We start from the raw sequence: 6,692 nt of genomic DNA, 5'->3' as shown, positions 1-6,692 counted from the left end.
TTGATCCAGTTGAGTATTGAAAATCTCCAAGAATGGAGGACTGCATGACTTCTCAGGGTGACCAGCGCTTGTTCCAATGCTTGGGTGGCCGCATGGTGAAGAGGATGAGCCCCCCCTGCTGTGGTTCCCTTCGGCCTCCTCCATGCTGAACAAACCCAGCTTCCTCAGACTTTCCTCACAAGGAAAGTGATCCATCCCCACCCATCCCCAAGCATTTTTAGGGCCCTTCCCCAGACCTGCTCCACTTGCCCACACCTTTTCAGTACTGGGGGTGCCAAAGCTAGACAAGGTATTCTGGATGTGCCCTAATGAATGCCATGTAGAGGGGGAGAGTCCCTTCCCTCAGTCTCCTGGCCGTGCTCCTGCTCCTACAGACCAAGGTGCTCTTGGCCTTCCTGGCTGCCAGGGCATATGGCTGCCTCCTGTCCAGCCTGCTGCCCAACGAGACCTTTCCCACAGGGCTGCTCCCCAGCCAGGCAGCCCTCAGCCTTTGCCTTTGCCAAGGTTTGTCCACTGATGGGGCAGAAGCTGGCATCTGTCCTTGTGGGATTTCATGATGTTCCTGACAATACGTGCTCCTCCTTGTGTTTGCTCTTGACTTCCCTTGCAACCAACAACTCCAGGTGAGGTTTGCATTTTCAGAAAACACACCCATGACACAAAGGCAATAAATATCACTTTTCTGTGGCCTGTCCCTGCTTTCACCTCCTTTTGGCTGCTTTGTGTCCCCTGTCAGTGCCCTGTCCCTTCGCTGGCCCAGCCCTGCTGCTCTAAATGTGGACCCATGCTCCCCCTGCACAGAAACCCCATGGGGCAGTTGTGTTCGGGGTGGGGAGATGTCCCCTGACACAGTTGTGGTGTCAGCCTTCAATGCTCTCTGATGTCCCCATCAGCTTTGGCTGCCTCGCCCAGTGCCTGGTCCCTGTGCGGCCCCACTGGTTCCCCATGCAGGGATTCGCACTCAGCCCTGCTCTGGAGGACACCAAATCAAAGGGAGCAGATGCTACATCAGAGGGCAGGGCTGCCATCCAGAGGGACCTAGCTAGGCTGGAGCGATGGGCTGATAGGGACATTACGACAGCCAACAAGGACAAATCCAAGGTCCTGCCCCTCGATTTGGGTAGCCCGCTGCAATGACAGAGGCTACGGACTGCCTGGCTGGCTTTCAGCTCTGATACAAGGCCCTGGATTGTAGGTATCCTGGGCTGGATAAGCAGGAGCACGGCCAGGGGAGATCTTTATCCCTCTCTGCTCAGCACTTGTCAGACCACATCCATAATGTTTCCCAGGTTTTAACTTCTTACAATGCAAGAGAGGCATTGATAAACTGGAACCAGTTCAGGGGAAGCCACCGAGACAGCCAGGGCTTGAGACCTCGCCCTGAGAGGAGAGGTTGAGGGAGCTGGGCTTGTTCAGTCTGGCAAAGGTAAGTTCTTTGGGGGAAACACGTAGCAGTGTAACTGCCTACGGTGATATGTCCAAGAAGACATTTTCAGGCAGAGCAAAACATGAGGACAAGAGTCAATGAGAGACAGGAGAGCATAAGGCCAGATGTAGGCAGAAACTTCTCCAACATGAGGACAGCTGAGCTGTGGAAGCTGTTTCCCAGAGAGTGTGCACCAGCTCCCTCCTGCATGTTTTCAAGACCCGTCTGGACATAGCACTAAGTTATATGGTATGACCCTGCTTTCAGCAGAAGGTTGGTCTGCATGCTTCCTGAGGTCCCTTCAAGCCTGAATGACACTGTCCTTCCTTCTCTGTCACCTTGTAAGCATTACAGAAAGCACTCAGGTTCTCCCTGACCACAGATGTAATTCACAACAAGCATAGGACTGCTTCACAGGGATCCCAAACAGCCCTGACCACTGCCTTGTCTTCTTTCACTCCTGTTTATCCTCTTCTCCCCCTCTCACATTCTTCTTTTTAAACATCCTTATACACTCAGATCCGCCTACCCTGATAACCCTTTCCCCATGCACCATGCTCTTGGGGCTGCGGTACTTTCTAGCTTGGGCAGCAAATCCTTTCAACGTATGCCCCATGTCCTTGCGTGTAGTGTCCTGCAATTCCTGATGCTATTATCCTGTCAGAGCTATCACAGGTGAGGATGAGCCATCTCACACTTGCTTTTAAGAGCTTGAAAAGTGGAGCTTCAGTCCAAGGGACTTGAAACACTTGAGAGTTTGGCCAACAGAAAGCTCCTGAAGGTAAACCAGGTGAAGGAGGTGATGTCTACACAGGGGAAGAATAACCCCATTTATTGGGTGTAGGTAGCGCAGGGGCTGCAGGGATGGTCTCTGGGAGAAGAGGCAAGGGGCCAACCCATGCAACGCACAGCTGGTTCTAGATGCATCAGCAACAGCCCCACTGCTGGTAAGAGCTGAGCAGATATTCCCTGCAGCCTTTTGGGCCTCAGTTCCTTGAACTTGTTCTTGACACCAGTTTTGGAAGTCAATGCCAAGCCTCGGGCTCTGCACTAACAAAATCCTGTTTCATTAGAGAGATGCCACATAGGAGCCCAGCTATAACGTAGTGATAGAAACATTTACAGAAACCCTCTGGGTGAGACAGACAGGCTTTCTGTCCCTGGAGAAGAGGGATGACTGCAATAGTTCATGTATGACCATGATTATCAAGGAAAAAAAAACAAAAGCATACTACTTGTCTGAGATAAACTGGAAATGACTTGTGCATTTCACTGCTTCTGAAGTACCACTGGTAGGATGAGTTTATTCAACGAGTCTTTCAGCTCCTTGTTCCTCATGCTGTAGATGAGGGGGTTCACTGCTGGAGACACTACTGAGTATGCAACAGTAACCACCACATCCAGAGTTGGGGAGGAGATGGAGGGGGGCTTCAGGTAGGCAAGCATTAAAGTGCTGATGAACAGGAAGACCACGGCCAGGTGAGGGAGGCACGTGGAAAAGGCTTTGTGCCGTCCCTGCTCTGAGGGCATCCTCAGCACCACCCTGAAGATCTGCACATAGGACAGCATGATGAAAACAAAACAAGCAAAGATTAAAAATGCACTAACTGCAATTAGCCCGGCTTCTCTGAGGTTTAAGTCTGAGCAGGAGAGCTTGAGGAGGAGCAGAATCTCACAGAAGAACTGGTTCACAGCATTGCCTTTGCAGAGTGGTATTGAAAATGTGGTAACAGTGTGCAGAACAGAATTGAGAAAGCCACTGCCCTAGGCAGCTGCTGCCATGTGGACACAAGCTCTGCTGCCCAGGAGGGTCTCGTAGTGCAGAGGTTTGCAGATGGCCACGTATCGGTCATAGGCCATGATGGTGAGAAGGGAATATTCTGCTCCAATCAAGAAGACCAGCAGAAAGACTTGTGCAGCACACCCCCCATAGGAGATGGTCCTGGTGTCCCAGAGGGAATTGGCCATGGCTTTAGGGACAGTGGTGGAGATGGAGCCCAGGTCGAGGAGGGAGAGGTTGAGGAGGAAGAAGTACATGGGGGTGTGGAGGCGGTGGTCGCAGGCGATGGCAGTGATGATGAGGCCGTTGCCCAGGAGGGCAGCCAGGTAGATGCCCAGGAAGAGCCAGAAGTGCAAGAGCTGCAGCTCCCGTGTGTCTGCGAATGCCAGCAGGAGGAACTGGGTGATGGAGCTGCTGTTGGCCATCTGTTGCCTCTTGCCACAGGGTCGTGTCCAGTGAGGAAAAGACAGTGAAAAGTTAGGGTATACCTCTCTGAGGAAAACCTACTTCATTTTTTTAGAAATCCCTCAAAATGCCTCTGTCTTTTCACTAAAACGTTTGTGCAGCTCCCTTTTCCTTGAGCTGCGACTGGTACTGGCTGAGGCTGCCAGGAGAGCAGGGGTGCTGCTGAGGGCTCTGGAGAAGTCAGTTCTGCCATGCAGCAAATGTTCAACAGGAACACAGGGTGATTTCAGATGAAATCTGCTTCTGATAGAGAAGAGCTTTTTACCATTGTTGCTCCCAATTCACTCGAATACAGCATAGCGCTCTGGAGATTTTGATTTGTTTAATTTGTTCGAGTTGCCCCACCACACTGGAGTATTGTTTATAAAACAGATTTTGTTTGCATTTCTGCTGTACTGGAAGTGAAATATTGTGAGTCCTGAGATGCAAAGGAGCTGTCTCTTAGTATAGAGCGAGACATGTCTTCTCCAGGGGGCTCCCGGATGACACAGAGATGCTACAGCAGAGCGGTGCGCTGATGGAGAGCAGCCTGCAGCCCAGCAGCCCCTCCACCCCCAAGAAAGAAAGGAATATCCTAAAGATGGGGTGTCCTGAGGTGGGGGTGGAGGGTGGTGGGGGTGTATGTGAACTCAGTCCCAGACCCTCCCATGGCAGCGCTAAGAGCCTGCAGTCTTGGTGGGAAAAGGCAGCACAGAGAGCCGGGGAAACATGGAGAAATGCCTCAATGTCCCTGCCAAGGCAGGCAGGACAGGGACAGGCAGATGGTCACTTGGGAATTTCTCCTCCCCAGGGGTGGGGCTGCTGAGGAGGCCACTCAGGCAGAAAGGCCACAGCCTGGAGGGCAGAGGCTCTGCTGGGTGGGAGAGGAGAAAGAGGCTTTGCTCTGGGGAAGGCTTCTGCCCTGCTGGGGATGGCAGGAAGGTGCCCAAATCCCCCCTCCCTCGGCATTTCTGGTAGCAGCACCCTCTCCCTCCCTCCCTACGTCTCTCTTTCCTAAACGCGTCCCTGCTGGGTGCTGCTTCTCTGTCCCCACCTCTGTGCCCCCTCATCACTCACAGACCTCATCCCACCCTTTGCGGGCTCAGCTCTGCTTTGCAGACACCTCCCAAAGGAGGGGCACTGCCCATGGGCATCTCCACAGTAGCAGGAGCCAACCAGCATGTCACAAAGCCTGAGGAAGCTGGAAAGGGGATGCTGGTGCTATGTGCAGACTGATGGGTGCTGAAGGCACTTGCTGAGGTTCCTCGTAAACCTCAGAGTGGTGGCTTAGGAGCCCCAGCCCTTTTCTAAGCCAGCCAGCCTTATCTCCATTCCCATGCAGACAAACCAGCGAAAACTCCAAGCACAGCTTCAAGAAAGAACAGGCTTGAGCAGGACAAGGCTGCCCTGGTCATACTCATGTAAAGTCCCCTCCAGACAAGTCTCGGTTGTGAGCAGGGGCTAAGAGCAGCCCTGACCCACCCATCACCCCCTTGACAGGCAGAAGAACCCTGCCCTGCCGTGGGTCACTCCGTCTACCCAGAGCTTCTCCCTGCAGCGCCGTGGGGAGCTCCCTGGGCAGGCTGAGTGCTGAGCCCGGCAGCAGCAGAGTCCCTGACGCGGCATACAGCTCCCAGGGGTGGAGGGACACAGCTCTGAAGGACAGACCGGGGCACCCTGGGGTGCACCCCATGGCTTCCCACCCCAGCAGCCACCCTTGGCAGAAGGGAGGTGGCATGCCCTGTCCTTCTGGCAATTTTGGCAGCTGATAACAGCTCCACAAAATGTCCTCCTCCTCTGCGCTAGAGAAGCCGGCAGAAACACTGAGACACATCCTCCCAGCCATGAGCTGGGCCAGCTCTAGAGGAGCCCTCCAGGGTTCTCCTCTGCCTTGCCCTGCAGCCAGAGACTTACCATGTTAAGGGCTGTTGGGGGATTTCTCCTGCAGTGAGATTTAAGCTGTCTTTCCGCTTCAGAGAGCTGTTGAAATCGAGTTCTCTCCTTTCCCCTTGTCACCTGCAGGCAGTGCCCCCGGCCCTGCTGGGCTTTGCAGAGGAGCTGCTCCTGGGCAGAGCTGCCTCACCACAGCCCTGCCCGGTTGCCACCAGCTCCCCCTGTCCTAGGAGCCTGGATCAGCTCAGGAGAAGAGACCCAGCCCAAGGGGTCACTGTCTCCACCCCAGCTCCCTGGAGATTCCCCTGATGCTCCAGGTCACCCCTGGGGAATGTCCTTTGCAGTCAGCAGAAGGAATCACCAATTGTCCCTCTCTAAAGAGCAGAGAGAGACTGACTCCAGCAGCATGGTTTGTCACAGCAGAGTGTGGTTGCCTGCAAAGGCTGTAAATGTTCCCCTCTGGAAATGCCATTACTGCCCTAAATGAAAGGACACACAGGGTGGGACAGGGAGGGGTTGGCTTCCCCTGTGCAGGGCAGCGATTCAGCTGAGGGAATGCAGGCGTCTCATCCCAAGCTGGAAGCCCTCGGGCTAAAGCAGTATTCCCTTCCCCCTCATCATCACAGCCATAGCCTGAGACCACCGCCTCCACACCCCATGTACTCCTTCCTCCTCAGCCTTTCCCTGCTGGACCTTGGCAACATCTCTACCACTCTCCCCAAATCCATGGGCAGTTCCCTCTGGGACAACAGGGCCATCTCCTACATGGGATGTGCTGCACAGGCCTTTCTCTTTGTCTCCTTGGTGTGAGCTTAGTGCCCTCTTCTCACTGTCACAGTGCCCTGGTTTCAGCTGAGAGAGAGTTAATTTTCTTTCTAATTGTTGCTGTGTTTTCAGACTGGGTATGAAAGGAATGTCAATGATGCGTATTGGTTTAGCTGTTGCTAAGTGAAGTCTATACTGGTCAAGGACTTTTTCCAGCTTCCCACAGAAGCTGAGAAGGAGCACAGACATAACATGATGATGTCATGCTCAGTATGTAAATGGAGGCTTGCTGTCGTGAAGAATCTGTGATCTGTGCTTGGGTCGGGCTGGGAAACCAATATACCAGATAGTGAGAGGGACTTGTGTATTGTATATTCTTTTACC

General features: G+C 53.5%; 1 pseudogene across 1 annotated transcript; it reads right to left on the bottom strand.

The window, feature by feature from the left end:
- Positions 1 to 2,695: 2,695 nt before the first annotated feature.
- Positions 2,696 to 3,631, bottom strand: LOC309683940 (olfactory receptor 14C36-like; annotated as a pseudogene). Its single transcript has one exon. The product of its transcript is annotated as an olfactory receptor 14C36-like (transcript).
- Between the last annotated feature and the right edge of the window lie 3,061 nt (positions 3,632 to 6,692).

The sequence above is a fragment of the Vanellus vanellus genome (assembly GCF_965231255.1).
Source record: "Vanellus vanellus genome assembly, contig: HAP1_SCAFFOLD_35, whole genome shotgun sequence".
Taxonomy (NCBI): Eukaryota; Metazoa; Chordata; class Aves; order Charadriiformes; family Charadriidae; genus Vanellus; species Vanellus vanellus.
The sequence above is the reverse complement of the archived record's forward strand: the minus strand, read 5'-3'. Positions and strand labels throughout refer to the sequence as shown.